Here is a 20,290-nt window from a genome sequence, read left to right on the forward strand (position 1 = left end):
CATTCAACATTCAAAGGTTATTGAAATTATAATTTTATACACATTCAACATTCAAAGGTTATTGAAATTATAATTTTATACTCATTCAACATTCAAAGGTTATTGAAATTATACTTTTATACACATTCAACATTCAAAGGTTATTGAAATTATAATTTTATACACATTCAACATTCAAAGGTTATTGAAATTATAATTTTATACACATTCAACATTCAAAGGTTATTGAAATTATAATTTTATACACATTCAACATTCAAAGGTTATTGAAATTATAATTTTATACACATTCAACATTCAAAGGTTATTGAAATTATAATTTTATACACATTCAACATTCAAAGGTTATTGAAATTATAATTTTATACACATTCAACATTCAAAGGTTATTGAAATTATAATTTTATACTCATTCAACATATAAAGGTTATTGAAATTATAATTTTATACACATTCAACATTCAAAGGTTATTGAAATTATAATTTTATACTCATTCAACATTCAAAGGTTATTGAAATTATAATTTTATACTCATTCAACATTCAAAGGTTATTGAAATTATAATTTTATACACATTCAACATTCAAAGGTTATTGAAATTATAATTTAATACTCATTCAACATTCAAAGGTTATTGAAATTATAATTTTATACTCATTCAACATTCAAAGGTTATTGAAATTATAATTTTATACACATTCAACATTCAAAGGTTACTGAAATTATAATTTTATACACATTCAACATTCAACACTTTTTTGAAATTATAATTTTATACACATTTAACATTCAACACTTTATTGAAATTATAATTTTATACACATTCAACATTCAAAGGTTATTGAAATTATAATTTTATACACATTCAACATTCAAAGGTTATTGAAATTATACTTTTATACACATTCAACATTCAAAGGTTATTGAAATTATAATTTTATACACATTCAACATTCAAAGGTTATTGAAATTATAATTTTATACACATTCAACATTCAAAGGTTATTGAAATTATAATTTTATACTCATTCAACATTCAAAGGTTATTGAAATTATAATTTTATACACATTCAACATTCAAAGGTTATTGAAATTATAATTTTATACACATTCAACATTCAAAGGTTATTGAAATTATAATTTTATACACATTCAACATTCAAAGGTTATTGAAATTATACTTTTATACACATTCAACATTCAAAGGTTATTGAAATTATAATTTTATACACATTCAACATTCAAAGGTTATTGAAATTATAATTTTATACTCATTCAACATTCAAAGGTTATTGAAATTATAATTTTATACTCATTCAACATTCAAAGGTTATTGAAATTATAATTTTATACTCATTCAACATTCAAAGGTTATTGAAATTATAATTTTATACACATTCAACATTCAAAGGTTATTGAAATTATAATTTTATACACATTCAACATTCAAAGGTTATTGAAATTATACTTTTATACACATTCAACATTCAAAGGTTATTGAAATTATAATTTTATACACATTCAACATTCAAAGGTTATTGAAATTATAATTTTATACTCATTCAACATTCAAAGGTTATTGAAATTATAATTTTATACACATTCAACATTCAAAGGTTATTGAAATTATAATTTTATACTCATTCAACATTCAAAGGTTATTGAAATTATAATTTTATACTCATTCAACATTCAAAGGTTATTGAAATTATAATTTTATACACATTCAACATTCAAAGGTTATTGAAATTATAATTTTATACACATTCAACATTCAAAGGTTATTGAAATTATAATTTTATACTCATTCAACATTCAAAGGTTATTGAAATTATAATTTTATACACATTCAACATTCAAAGGTTATTGAAATTATAATTTTATACACATTCAACATTCAAAGGTTACTGAAATTATAATTTTATACACATTCAACATTCAACACTTTATTGAAATTATAATTTTATACACATTTAACATTCAACACTTTATTGAAATTATAATTTTATACACATTCAACATTCAAAGGTTATTGAAATTATAATTTTATACACATTCAACATTCAAAGGTTATTGAAATTATAATTTTATACTCATTCAACATTCAAAGGTTATTGAAATTATACTTTTATACACATTCAACATTCACAGGTTATTGAAATTATAATTTTATACACATTCAACATTCAAAGGTTATTGAAATTATAATTTTATACTCATTCAACATTCAAAGGTTATTGAAATTATAATTTTATACTCATTCAACATTCAAAGGTTATTGAAATTATAATTTTATACTCATTCAACATTCAAAGGTTATTGAAATTATAATTTTATACACATTCTACATTCAAAGGTTACTGAAATTATAATTTTATACACACTCAACATTCAACACTTTATTGAAATTATAATTTTATACACATTTAACATTCAACACTTTATTGAAATTATAATTTTATACACATTCAACATTCAAAGGTTATTGAAATTATAATTTTATACACATTCAACATTCAAAGGTTATTGAAATTATACTTTTATACACATTAAACATTCAAAGGTTATTGAAATTATAATTTTATACACATTCAACATTCAAAGGTTATTGAAATTATAATTTTATACTCATTCAACATTCAAAGGTTATTGAAATTATAATTTTATACACATTCAACATTCAAAGGTTATTGAAATTATAATTTTATACTCATTCAACATTCAAAGGTTATTGAAATTATAATTTTATACTCATTCAACATTCAAAGGTTATTGAAATTATAATTTTATACACATTCAACATTCAAAGGTTATTGAAATTATAATTTTATACTCATTCAACATTCAAAGGTTATTGAAATTATAATTTTATACTCATTCAACATTCAAAGGTTATTGAAATTATAATTTTATACACATTCAACATTCAAAGGTTACTGAAATTATAATTTTATACACATTCAACATTCAACACTTTATTGAAATTATAATTTTATACACATTTAACATTCAACACTTTATTGAAATTATAATTTTATACACATTCAACATTCAAAGGTTATTGAAATTATAATTTTATACACATTCAACATTCAAAGGTTATTGAAATTATACTTTTATACACATTCAACATTCAAAGGTTATTGAAATTATAATTTTATACACATTCAACATTCAAAGGTTATTGAAATTATAATTTTATACACATTCAACATTCAAAGGTTATTGAAATTATAATTTTATACTCATTCAACATTCAAAGGTTATTGAAATTATAATTTTATACACATTCAACATTCAAAGGTTATTGAAATTATAATTTTATACACATTCAACATTCAAAGGTTATTGAAATTATAATTTTATACACATTCAACATTCAAAGGTTATTGAAATTATACTTTTATACACATTCAACATTCAAAGGTTATTGAAATTATAATTTTATACACATTCAACATTCAAAGGTTATTGAAATTATACTTTTATACACATTCAACATTCAAAGGTTATTGAAATTATAATTTTATACTCATTCAACATTCAAAGGTTATTGAAATTATAATTTTATACACATTCAACATTCAAAGGTTATTGAAATTATAATTTTATACACATTCAACATTCAAATGTTATTGAAATTATAATTTTATACTCATTCAACATTCAAAGGTTATTGAAATTATAATTTTATACTCATTCAACATTCAAAGGTTATTGAAATTATAATTTTATACACATTCAACATTCAAAGGTTATTGAAATTATAATTTTATACACATTCAACATTCAAAGGTTATTGAAATTATACTTTTATACACATTCAACATTCAAAGGTTATTGAAATTATAATTTTATACACATTCAACATTCAAAGGTTATTGAAATTATAATTTTATACACATTCAACATTCAAAGGTTATTGAAATTATAATTTTATACTCATTCAACATTCAAAGGTTATTGAAATTATAATTTTATACACATTCAACATTCGAAGGTTATTGAAATTTTAATTTTATACACATTCAACATTCAAAGGTTATTGAAATTATACTTTTATACACATTCAACATTCAAAGGTTATTGAAATTATACTTTTATACACATTCAACATTCACAGGTTATTGAAATTATAATTTTATACACATTCAACATTCAAAGGTTATTGAAATTATAATTTTATACTCATTCAACATTCGAAGGTTATTGAAATTATAATTTTATACTCATTCAACATTCAAAGGTTATTGAAATTATAATTTTATACACATTCAACATTCAAAGGTTATTGAAATTATACTTTTATACACATTCAACATTCAAAGGTTATTGAAATTATAATTTTATACACATTCAACATTCAAAGGTTATTGAAATTATACTTTTATACACATTCAACATTCAAAGGTTATTGAAATTATAATTTTATACACATTCAACATTCAAAGGTTATTGAAATTATAATTTTATACTCATTCAACATTCAAAGGTTATTGAAATTATAATTTTATACTCATTCAACATTCAAAGGTTATTGAAATTATAATTTTATACTCATTCAACATTCAAAGGTTATTGAAATTATAATTTTATACACATTCAACATTCAAAGGTTATTGAAATTATAATTTTATACACATTCAACATTCAAAGGTTATTGAAATTATACTTTTATACACATTCAACATTCAAAGGTTATTGAAATTATAATTTTATACACATTCAACATTCAAATGTTATTGAAATTATAATTTTATACTCATTCAACATTCAAAGGTTATTGAAATTATAATTTTATACTCATTCAACATTCAAAGGTTATTGAAATTATAATTTTATACACATTCAACATTCAAAGGTTATTGAAATTATAATTTTATACTCATTCAACATTCAAAGGTTATTGAAATTATAATTTTATACTCATTCAACATTCAAAGGTTATTGAAATTATAATTTTATACACATTCAACATTCAAAGGTTACTGAAATTATAATTTTATACACATTCAACATTCAACACTTTATTGAAATTATAATTTTATACACATTTAACATTCAACACTTTATTGAAATTATAATTTTATACACATTCAACATTCAAAGGTTATTGAAATTATAATTTTATACACATTCAACATTCAAAGGTTATTGAAATTATACTTTTATACACATTCAACATTCAAAGGTTATTGAAATTATAATTTTATACACATTCAACATTCAAAGGTTATTGAAATTATAATTTTATACACATTCAACATTCAAAGGTTATTGAAATTATAATTTTATACTCATTCAACATTCAAAGGTTATTGAAATTATAATTTTATACACATTCAACATTCGAAGGTTATTGAAATTATAATTTTATACACATTCAACATTCAAAGGTTATTGAAATTATACTTTTATACACATTCAACATTCAAAGGTTATTGAAATTATAATTTTATACACATTCAACATTCAAAGGTTATTGAAATTATACTTTTATACACATTCAACATTCAAAGGTTATTGAAATTATAATTTTATACACATTCAACATTCAAAGGTTATTGAAATTATAATTTTATACTCATTCAACATTCAAAGGTTATTGAAATTATAATTTTATACTCATTCAACATTCAAAGGTTATTGAAATTATAATTTTATACTCATTCAACATTCAAAGGTTATTGAAATTATAATTTTATACACATTCAACATTCAAAGGTTATTGAAATTATAATTTTATACACATTCAACATTCAAAGGTTATTGAAATTATACTTTTATACACATTCAACATTCAAAGGTTATTGAAATTATAATTTTATACACATTCAACATTCAAATGTTATTGAAATTATAATTTTATACTCATTCAACATTCAAAGGTTATTGAAATTATAATTTTATACACATTCAACATTCAAAGGTTATTGAAATTATAATTTTATACTCATTCAACATTCAAAGGTTATTTAAATTATAATTTTATACTCATTCAACATTCAAAGGTTATTGAAATTATAATTTTATACACATTCAACATTCAAAGGTTATTGAAATTATAATTTTATACACATTCAACATTCAAAGGTTATTGAAATTATAATTTTATACTCATTCAACATTCAAAGGTTATTGAAATTATAATTTTATACACATTCAACATTCAAAGGTTATTGAAATTATAATTTTATACACATTCAACATTCAAAGGTTACTGAAATTATAATTTTATACACATTCAACATTCAACACTTTATTGAAATTATAATTTTATACACATTTAACATTCAACACTTTATTGAAATTATAATTTTATACACATTCAACATTCAAAGGTTATTGAAATTATAATTTTATACACATTCAACATTCAAAGGTTATTGAAATTATAATTTTATACTCATTCAACATTCAAAGGTTATTGAAATTATACTTTTATACACATTCAACATTCACAGGTTATTGAAATTATAATTTTATACACATTCAACATTCAAAGGTTATTGAAATTATAATTTTATACTCATTCAACATTCGAAGGTTATTGAAATTATAATTTTATACTCATTCAACATTCAAAGGTTATTGAAATTATAATTTTATACACATTCAACATTCAAAGGTTATTGAAATTATACTTTTATACACATTCAACATTCAAAGGTTACTGAAATTATAATTTTATACACATTCAACATTCAAAGGTTATTGAAATTATAATTTTATACTCATTCAACATTCAAAGGTTATTGAAATTATAATTTTATACTCATTCAACATTCAAAGGTTATTGAAATTATAATTTTATACACATTCAACATTCAAAGGTTATTGAAATTATAATTTTATACTCATTCAACATTCAAAGGTTATTGAAATTATAATTTTATACACATTCTACATTCAAAGGTTACTGAAATTATAATTTTATACACACTCAACATTCAACACTTTATTGAAATTATAATTTTATACACATTTAACATTCAACACTTTATTGAAATTATAATTTTATACACATTCAACATTCAAAGGTTATTGAAATTATAATTTTATACACATTCAACATTCAAAGGTTATTGAAATTATACTTTTATACACATTAAACATTCAAAGGTTATTGAAATTATAATTTTATACACATTCAACATTCAAAGGTTATTGAAATTATAATTTTATACACATTCAACATTCAAAGGTTATTGAAATTATAATTTTATACTCATTCAACATTCAAAGGTTATTGAAATTATAATTTTATACACATTCAACATTCAAAGGTTATTGAAATTATAATTTTATACACATTCAACATTCAAAGGTTATTGAAATTATAATTTTATACACATTCAACATTCAAAGGTTATTGAAATTATACTTTTATACACATTCAACATTCAAAGGTTATTGAAATTATAATTTTATACACATTCAACATTCAAAGGTTATTGAAATTATAATTTTATACACATTCAACATTCAAAGGTTATTGAAATTATAATTTTATACACATTCAACATTCAAAGGTTATTGAAATTATAATTTTATACTCATTCAACATTCAAAGGTTATTGAAATTATAATTTTATACACATTCAACATTCAAAGGTTATTGAAATTATAATTTTATACTCATTCAACATTCAAAGGTTATTGAAATTATAATTTTATACTCATTCAACATTCAAAGGTTATTGAAATTATAATTTTATACACATTCAACATTCAAAGGTTATTGAAATTATAATTTTATACACATTCAACATTCAAAGGTTATTGAAATTATAATTTTATACTCATTCAACATTCAAAGGTTATTGAAATTATAATTTTATACTCATTCAACATTCAAAAATTATTGAAATTATAATTTTATACACATTCAACATTCAAAGGTTATTGAAATTATAATTTTATACACATTCAACATTCAAAGGTTATTGAAATTATACTTTTATACACATTCAACATTCAAAGGGTATTGAAATTATAATTTTATACACATTCAACATTCAAAGGTTATTGAAATTATAATTTTATACACATTCAACATTCAAAGGTTATTGAAATTATAATTTTATACACATTCAACATTCAAAGGTTATTGAAATTATAATTTTATACTCATTCAACATTCAAAGGTTATTGAAATTATAATTTTATACACATTCAACATTCAAAGGTTACTGAAATTATAATTTTATACACATTCAACATTCAACACTTTATTGAAATTATAATTTTATACACATTTACCATTCAACACTTTATTGAAATTATAATTTTATACACATTCAACATTCAAAGGTTATTGAAATTATAATTTTATACACATTAAACATTCAAAGGTTATTGAAATTATAATTTTATACACATTCAACATTCAAAGGTTATTGAAATTATAATTTTATACTCATTCAACATTCAAAGGTTATTGAAATTATAATTTTATACACATTCAACATTCAAAGGTTATTGAAATTATAATTTTATACACATTCAACATTCAAAGGTTATTGAAATTATAATTTTATACACATTCAACATTCAAAGGTTATTGAAATTATACTTTTATACACATTCAACATTCAAAGGTTATTGAAATTATAATTTTATACACATTCAACATTCAAAGGTTATTGAAATTATAATTTTATACACATTCAACATTCAAAGGTTATTGAAATTATAATTTTATACACATTCAACATTCAAAGGTTATTGAAATTATAATTTTATACTCATTCAACATTCAAAGGTTATTGAAATTATAATTTTATACACATTCAACATTCAAAGGTTATTGAAATTATAATTTTATACTCATTCAACATTCAAAGGTTATTGAAATTATAATTTTATACTCATTCAACATTCAAAGGTTATTGAAATTATAATTTTATACACATTCAACATTCAAAGGTTATTGAAATTATAATTTTATACACATTCAACATTCAAAGGTTATTGAAATTATAATTTTATACTCATTCAACATTCAAAGGTTATTGAAATTATAATTTTATACTCATTCAACATTCAAAGGTTATTGAACTTATAATTTTATACACATTCAACATTCAAAGGTTATTGAAATTATAATTTTATACACATTCAACATTGAAAGGTTATTGAAATTATACTTTTATACACATTCAACATTCAAAGGTTATTGAAATTATAATTTTATACACATTCAACATTCAAAGGTTATTGAAATTATAATTTTATACACATTCAACATTCAAAGGTTATTGAAATTATAATTTTATACACATTCAACATTCAAAGGTTATTGAAATTATACTTTTATACACATTCAACATTCAAAGGTTATTGAAATTATAATTTTATACACATTCAACATTCAAAGGTTATTGAAATTATAATTTTATACTCATTCAACATTCAAAGGTTATTGAAATTATAATTTTATACACATTCAACATTCAAAGGTTATTGAAATTATAATTTTATACTCATTCAACATTCAAAGGTTATTGAAATTATAATTTTATACACATTCAACATTCAAAGGTTATTGAAATTATAATTTTATACACATTCAACATTCAACACTTTATTGAAATTATAATTTTATACACATTTAACATTCAACACTTTATTGAAATTATAATTTTATACACATTCAACATTCAAAGGTTATTGAAATTATAATTTTATACACATTCAACATTCAAAGGTTATTGAAATTATAATTTTATACACATTCAACATTCAAAGGTTATTGAAATTATAATTTTATACTCATTCAACATTCAAAGGTTATTGAAATTATAATTTTATACACATTCAACATTAAAAGGTTATTGAAATTATAATTTTATACACATTCAACATTCAAAGGTTATTGAAATTATAATTTTATACACATTCAACATTCAAAGGTTATTGAAATTATAATTTTATACACATTCAACATTCAAAGGTTATTGAAATTATACTTTTATACACATTCAACATTCAAAGGTTATTGAAATTATAATTTTATACTCATTCAACATTCAAAGGTTATTGAAATTATAATTTTATACACATTCAACATTCAAAGGTTATTGAAATTATAATTTTATACACATTCAACATTCAAAGGTTATTGAAATTATAATTTTATACACATTCAACATTCAAAGGTTATTGAAATTATACTTTTATACACATTCAACATTCAAAGGTTATTGAAATTATAATTTTATACACATTCAACATTCAAAGGTTATTGAAATTATAATTTTATACACATTCAACATTCAAAGGTTATTGAAATTATACTTTTATACACATTCAACATTCAAAGGTTATTGAAATTATAATTTTATACTCATTCAACATTCAAAGGTTATTGAAATTATAATTTTATACACATTCAACATTCCAAGGTTATTGAAATTATAATTTTATACTCATTCAACATTCAAAGGTTATTGAAATTATAATTTTATACTCATTCAACATTCAAAGGTTATTGAACTTATAATTTTATACACATTCAACATTCAAAGGTTATTGAAATTATAATTTTATACACATTCAACATTCAAAGGTTATTGAAATTATAATTTTATACACATTCAACATTCAAAGGTTATTGAAATTATAATTTTATACACATTCAACATTCAAAGGTTATTGAAATTATACTTTTATACACATTCAACATTCAAAGGTTATTGAAATTATAATTTTATACACATTCAACATTCAAAGGTTATTGAAATTATAATTTTATACTCATTCAACATTCAAAGGTTATTGAAATTATAATTTTATACACATTCAACATTCAAAGGTTATTGAAATTATAATTTTATACACATTCAACATTCAAAGGTTATTGAAATTATAATTTTATACACATTCAACATTCAAAGGTTATTGAAATTATACTTTTATACACATTCAACATTCAAAGGTTATTGAAATTATAATTTTATACACATTCAACATTCAAAGGTTATTGAAATTATAATTTTATACACATTCAACATTCAAAGGTTATTGAAATTATAATTTTATACACATTCAACATTCAAAGGTTATTGAAATTATAATTTTATACTCATTCAACATTCAAAGGTTATTGAAATTATAATTTTATACACATTCACCATTCAAAGGTTATTGAAATTATAATTTTATACTCATTCAACATTCAAAGGTTATTGAACTTATAATTTTATACACATTCAACATTCAAAGGTTATTGAAATTATAATTTTATACACATTCAACATTGAAAGGTTATTGAAATTATACTTTTATACACATTCAACATTCAAAGGTTATTGAAATTATAATTTTATACACATTCAACATTCAAAGGTTATTGAAATTATAATTTTATACACATTCAACATTCAAAGGTTATTGAAATTATAATTTTATACACATTCAACATTCAAAGGTTATTGAAATTATACTTTTATACACATTCAACATTCAAAGGTTATTGAAATTATAATTTTATAAACATTCAACATTCAAAGGTTATTGAAATTATAATTTTATACTCATTCAACATTCAAAGGTTATTGAAATTATAATTTTATACACATTCAACATTCAAAGGTTATTGAAATTATAATTTTATACTCATTCAACATTCAAAGGTTATTGAACTTATAATTTTATACACATTCAACATTCAAAGGTTATTGAAATTATAATTTTATACACATTCAACATTGAAAGGTTATTGAAATTATACTTTTATACACATTCAACATTCAAAGGTTATTGAAATTATAATTTTATACTCATTCAACATTCAAAGGTTATTGAAATTATAATTTTATACACATTCAACATTCAAAGGTTATTGAAATTATAATTTTATACACATTCAACATTCAAAGGTTATTGAAATTATACTTTTATACACATTCAACATTCAAAGGTTATTGAAATTATAATTTTATACACATTCAACATTCAACACTTTATTGAAATTATAATTTTATACACATTTAACATTCAACACTTTATTGAAATTATAATTTTATACACATTCAACATTCAAAGGTTATTGAAATTATAATTTTATACACATTCAACATTCAAAGGTTATTGAAATTATAATTTTATACTCATTCAACATTCAAAGGTTATTGAAATTATAATTTTATACACATTCAACATTCAAAGGTTATTGAAATTATAATTTTATACTCATTCAACATTCAAAGGTTATTGAAATTATAATTTTATACACATTCAACATTCAAAGGTTACTGAAATTATAATTTTATACACATTCAACATTCAACACTTTATTGAAATTATAATTTTATACACATTTAACATTCAACACTTTATTGAAATTATAATTTTATACACATTCAACATTCAAAGGTTATTGAAATTATAATTTTATACACATTCAACATTCAAAGGTTATTGAAATTATAATTTTATACACATTCAACATTCAAAGGTTATTGAAATTATAATTTTATACTCATTCAACATTCAAAGGTTATTGAAATTATAATTTTATACACATTCAACATTAAAAGGTTATTGAAATTATAATTTTATACACATTCAACATTCAAAGGTTATTGAAATTATAATTTTATACACATTCAACATTCAAAGGTTATTGAAATTATAATTTTATACACATTCAACATTCAAAGGTTATTGAAATTATACTTTTATACACATTCAACATTCAAAGGTTATTGAAATTATAATTTTATACTCATTCAACATTCAAAGGTTATTGAAATTATAATTTTATACACATTCAACATTCAAAGGTTATTGAAATTATAATTTTATACACATTCAACATTCAAAGGTTATTGAAATTATAATTTTATACACATTCAACATTCAAAGGTTATTGAAATTATACTTTTATACACATTCAACATTCAAAGGTTATTGAAATTATAATTTTATACACATTCAACATTCAAAGGTTATTGAAATTATAATTTTATACACATTCAACATTCAAAGGTTATTGAAATTATAATTTTATACACATTCAACATTCAAAGGTTATTGAAATTATAATTTTATACTCATTCAACATTCAAAGGTTATTGAAATTAATATTTTATACACATTCAACATTCCAAGGTTATTGAAATTATAATTTTATACTCATTCAACATTCAAAGGTTATTGAAATTATAATTTTATACTCATTCAACATTCAAAGGTTATTGAACTTATAATTTTATACACATTCAACATTCAAAGGTTATTGAAATTATAATTTTATACACATTCAACATTCAAAGGTTATTGAAATTATAATTTTATACACATTCAACATTCAAAGGTTATTGAAATTATAATTTTATACACATTCAACATTCAAAGGTTATTGAAATTATACTTTTATACACATTCAACATTACCAGGTTATTGAAATTATAATTTTATACACATTCAACATTCAAAGGTTATTGAAATTATAATTTTATACTCATTCAACATTCAAAGGTTATTGAAATTATAATTTTATACACATTCAACATACAAAGGTTATTGAAATTATAATTTTATACACATTCAACATTCAAAGGTTATTGAAATTATAATTTTATACACATTCAACATTCAAAGGTTATTGAAATTATACTTTTATACACATTCAACATTCAAAGGTTATTGAAATTATAATTTTATACACATTCAACATTCAAAGGTTATTGAAATTATAATTTTATACACATTCAACATTCAAAGGTTATTGAAATTATAATTTTATACACATTCAACATTCAAAGGTTATTGAAATTATAATTTTATACTCATTCAACATTCAAAGGTTATTGAAATTATAATTTTATACACATTCAACATTCAAAGGTTATTGAAATTATAATTTTATACTCATTCAACATTCAAAGGTTATTGAACTTATAATTTTATACACATTCAACATTCAAAGGTTATTGAAATTATAATTTTATACACATTCAACATTGAAAGGTTATTGAAATTATACTTTTATACACATTCAACATTCAAAGGTTATTGAAATTATAATTTTATACACATTCAACATTCAAAGGTTATTGAAATTATAATTTTATACACATTCAACATTCAAAGGTTATTGAAATTATAATTTTATACACATTCAACATTCAAAGGTTATTGAAATTATACTTTTATACACATTCAACATTCAAAGGTTATTGAAATTATAATTTTATACACATTCAACATTCAAAGGTTATTGAAATTATAATTTTATACTCATTCAACATTCAAAGGTTATTGAAATTATAATTTTATACACATTCAACATTCAAAGGTTATTGAAATTATAATTTTATACTCATTCAACATTCAAAGGTTATTGAACTTATAATTTTATACACATTCAACATTCAAAGGTTATTGAAATTATAATTTTATACACATTCAACATTGAAAGGTTATTGAAATTATACTTTTATACACATTCAACATTCAAAGGTTATTGAAATTATAATTTTATACACATTCAACATTCAAAGGTTATTGAAATTATAATTTTATACACATTCAACATTCAAAGGTTATTGAAATTATAATTTTATACACATTCAACATTCAAAGGTTATTGAAATTATACTTTTATACACATTCAACATTCAAAGGTTATTGAAATTATAATTTTTTACACATTCAACATTCAAAGGTTATTGAAATTATAATTTTATACTCATTCAACATTCAAAGGTTATTGAAATTATAATTTAATACACATTCAACATTCAAAGGTTATTGAAATTATAATTTTATACTCATTCAACATTCAAAGGTTATTGAAATTATAATTTTATACACATTCAACATTCAAAGGTTACTGAAATTATAATTTTATACACATTCAACATTCAACACTTTATTGAAATTATAATTTTATACACATTTAACATACAACACTTTATTGAAATTATAATTTTATACACATTCAACATTCAAAGGTTATTGAAATTATAATTTTATACACATTCAACATTCAAAGGTTATTGAAATTATAATTTTATACACATTCAACATTCAAAGGTTATTGAAATTATAATTTTATACTCATTCAACATTCAAAGGTTATTGAAATTATAATTTTATACACATTCAACATTCAAAGGTTATTGAAATTATAATTTTATACACATTCAACATTCAAAGGTTATTGAAATTATAATTTTATACACATTCAACATTCAAAGGTTATTGAAATTATAATTTTATACACATTCAACATTCAAAGGTTATTGAAATTATAATTTTATACTCATTCAACATTCAAAGGTTATTGAACTTATAATTTTATACACATTCAACATTCAAAGGTTATTGAAATTATAATTTTATACACATTCAACATTCAAAGGTTATTGAAATTATAATTTTATACTCATTCAACATTCAAAGGTTATTGAAATTATAATTTTATACACATTCAACATTCAAAGGTTACTGAAATTATAATTTTATACACATTCAACATTCAACACTTTATTGAAATTATAATTTTATACACATTTAACATTCAACACTTTATTGAAATTATAATTTTATACACATTCAACATTCAAAGGTTATTGAAATTATAATTTTATACACATTCAACATTCAAAGGTTATTGAAATTATAATTTTATACACATTCAACATTCAAAGGTTATTGAAATTATAATTTTATACTCATTCAACATTCAAAGGTTATTGAAATTATAATTTTATACACATTCAACATTAAAAGGTTATTGAAATTATAATTTTATACACATTCAACATTCAAAGGTTATTGAAATTATAATTTTATACACATTCAACATTCAAAGGTTATTGAAATTATAATTTTATACACATTCAACATTCAAAGGTTATTGAAATTATACTTTTATACACATTCAACATTCAAAGGTTATTGAAATTATAATTTTATACTCATTAAACATTCAAAGGTTATTGAAATTATAATTTTATACACATTCAACATTCAAAGGTTATTGAAATTATAATTTTATACACATTCAACATTCAAAGGTTATTGAAATTATAATTTTAAACACATTCAACATTCAAAGGTTATTGAAATTATACTTTTATACACATTCAACATTCAAAGGTTATTGAAATTATAATTTTATACACATTCAACATTCAAAGGTTATTGAAATTATAATTTTATACACATTCAACATTCAAAGGTTATTGAAATTATAATTTTATACACATTCAACATTCAAAGGTTATTGAAATTATAATTTTATACTCATTCAACATTCAAAGGTTATTGAAATTATAATTTTATACACATTCAACATTCCAAGGTTATTGAAATTATAATTTTATACTCATTCACATTCAAAGGTTATTGAAATTATAATTTTATACTCATTCAACATTCAAAGGTTATTGAACTTATAATTTTATACACATTCAACATTCAAAGGTTATTGAAATTATAATTTTATACACATTCAACATTCAAAGGTTATTGAAATTATAATTTTATACACATTCAACATTCAAAGGTTATTGAAATTATAATTTTATACACATTCAACATTCAAAGGTTATTGAAATTATACTTTTATACACATTCAACATTACCAGGTTATTGAAATTATAATTTTATACACATTCAACATTCAAAGGTTATTGAAATTATAATTTTATACTCATTCAACATTCAAAGGTTATTGAAATTATAATTTTATACACATTCAACATACAAAGGTTATTGAAATTATAATTTTATACACATTCAACATTCAAAGGTTATTGAAATTATAATTTTATACACATTCAACATTCAAAGGTTATTGAAATTATACTTTTATACACATTCAACATTCAAAGGTTATTGAAATTATAATTTTATACACATTCAACATTCAAAGGTTATTGAAATTATAATTTTATACACATTCAACATTCAAAGGTTATTGAAATTATAATTTTATACACATTCAACATTCAAAGGTTATTGAAATTATAATTTTATACTCATTCAACATTCAAAGGTTATTGAAATTATAATTTTATACACATTCAACATTCAAAGGTTATTGAAATTATAATTTTATACTCATTCAACATTCAAAGGTTATTGAACTTATAATTTTATACACATTCAACATTCAAAGGTTATTGAAATTATAATTTTATACACATTCAACATTGACAGGTTATTGAAATTATACTTTTATACACATTCAACATTCAAAGGTTATTGAAATTATAATTTTATACACATTCAACATTCAAAGGTTATTGAAATTATAATTTTATACACATTCAACATTCAAAGGTTATTGAAATTATAATTTTATACACATTCAACATTCAAAGGTTATTGAAATTATACTTTTATACACATTCAACATTCAAAGGTTATTGAAATTATAATTTTATACACATTCAACATTCAAAGGTTATTGAAATTATAATTTTATACTCATTCAACATTCAAAGGTTATTGAAATTATAATTTTATACACATTCAACATTCAAAGGTTATTGAAATTATAATTTTATACTCATTCAACATTCAAAGGTTATTGAACTTATAATTTTATACACATTCAACATTCAAAGGTTATTGAAATTATAATTTTATACACATTCAACATTGAAAGGTTATTGAAATTATACTTTTATACACATTCAACATTCAAAGGTTATTGAAATTATAATTTTATACACATTCAACATTCAAAGGTTATTGAAATTATAATTTTATACACATTCAACATTCAAAGGTTATTGAAATTATAATTTTATACACATTCAACATTCAAAGGTTATTGAAATTATACTTTTATACACATTCAACATTCAAAGGTTATTGAAATTATAATTTTATACACATTCAACATTCAAAGGTTATTGAAATTATAATTTTATACTCATTCAACATTCAAAGGTTATTGAAATTATAATTTTATACACATTCAACATTCAAAGGTTATTGAAATTATAATTTTATACTCATTCAACATTCAAAGGTTATTGAAATTATAATTTTATACACATTCAACATTCAAAGGTTACTGAAATTATAATTTTATACACATTCAACATTCAACACTTTATTGAAATTATAATTTTATGCACATTTAACATTCAACACTTTATTGAAATTATAATTTTATACACATTCAACATTCAAAGGTTATTGAAATTATAATTTTATACACATTCAACATTCAAAGGTTATTGAAATTATAATTTTATACACATTCAACATTCAAAGGTTATTGAAATTATAATTTTATACTCATTCAACATTCAAAGGTTATTGAAATTATAATTTTATACACATTCAACATTCAAAGGTTATTGAAATTATAATTTTATACACATTCAACATTCAAAGGTTATTGAAATTATAATTTTATACACATTCAACATTCAAAGGTTATTGAAATTATAATTTTATACACATTCAACATTCAAAGGTTATTGAAATTATAATTTTATACTCATTCAACATTCAAAGGTTATTGAACTTATAATTTTATACACATTCAACATTCAAAGGTTATTGAAATTATAATTTTATACACATTCAACATTCAAAGGTTATTGAAATTATAATTTTATACACATTCAACATTCAAAGGTTATTGAAATTATAATTTTATACACATTCAACATTCAAAGGTTATTAAAATTATACTTTTATACACATTCAACATTCAAAGGTTATTGAAATTATAATTTTATACACATTCAACATTGAAAGGTTATTGAAATTATACTTTTATACACATTCAACATTCAAAGGTTATTGAAATTATAATTTTATACACATTCAACATTCAAAGGTTATTGAAATTATAATTTTATACTCATTCAACATTCAAAGGTTATTGAAATTATAATTTTATACACATTCAACATTCAAAGGTTATTGAAATTATAATTTTATACTCATTCAACATTCAAAGGTTATTGAAATTATAATTTTATACACATTCAACATTCAAAGGTTACTGAAATTATAATTTTATACACATTCAACATTCAACACTTTATTGAAATTATAATTTTATACACATTTAACATGCAACACTTTATTGAAATTATAATTTTATACACATTCAACATTCAAAGGTTATTGAAATTATAATTTTATACACATTCAACATTCAAAGGTTATAGAAATTATAATTTTATACACATTCAACATTCAAAGGTTATTGAAATTATAATTTTATACTCATTCAACATTCAAAGGTTATTGAAATTATAATTTTATACACATTCAACATTCAAAGGTTATTGAAATTATAATTTTATACACATTCAACATTCAAAGGTTATTGAAATTATAATTTTATACACATTCAACATTCAAAGGTTATTGAAATTATAATTTTATACACATTCAACATTCAAAGGTTATTGAAATTATACTTTTATACACATTCAACATTCAAAGGTTATTGAAATTATAATTTTATACTCATTCAACATTCAAAGGTTATTGAAATTATAATTTTATACACATTCAACATTCAAAGGTTATTGAAATTATAATTTTATACACATTCAACATTCAAAGGTTATTGAAATTATAATTTTATACACATTCAACATTCAAAGGTTATTGAAATTATACTTTTATACACATTCAACATTCAAAGGTTATTGAAATTATAATTTTATACACATTCAACATTCAAAGGTTATTGAAATTATAATTTTATACACATTCAACATTCAAAGGTTATTGAAATTATAATTTTATACACATTCAACATTCAAAGGTTATTGAAATTATAATTTTATACTCATTCAACATTCAAAGGTTATTGAAATTATAATTTTATACACATTCAACATTCAAAGGTTATTGAAATTATAATTTTATACTCATTCAACATTCAAAGGTTATTGAAATTATAATTTTATACTCATTCAACATTCAAAGGTTATTGAAATTATAATTTTATACACATTCAACATTCAAAGGTTATTGAAATTATAATTTTATACACATTCAACATTCAAAGGTTATTGAAATTATAATTTTATACTCATTCAACATTCAAAGGTTATTGAAATTATAATTTTATACTCATTCAACATTCAAAGGTTATTGAACTTATAATTTTATACACATTCAACATTCAAAGGTTATTGAAATTATAATTTTATACACATTCAACATTCAAAGGTTATTGAAATTATAATTTTATACACATTCAACATTCAAAGGTTATTGAAATTATAATTTTATACACATTCAACATTCAAAGGTTATTGAAATTATACTTTTATACACATTCAA

Source organism: Euprymna scolopes, chromosome 16 (genome assembly GCF_053919585.1).
Source record: "Euprymna scolopes isolate OS-2025 chromosome 16, ASM5391958v1, whole genome shotgun sequence".
Classification (NCBI taxonomy): Eukaryota; Metazoa; Mollusca; class Cephalopoda; order Sepiida; family Sepiolidae; genus Euprymna; species Euprymna scolopes.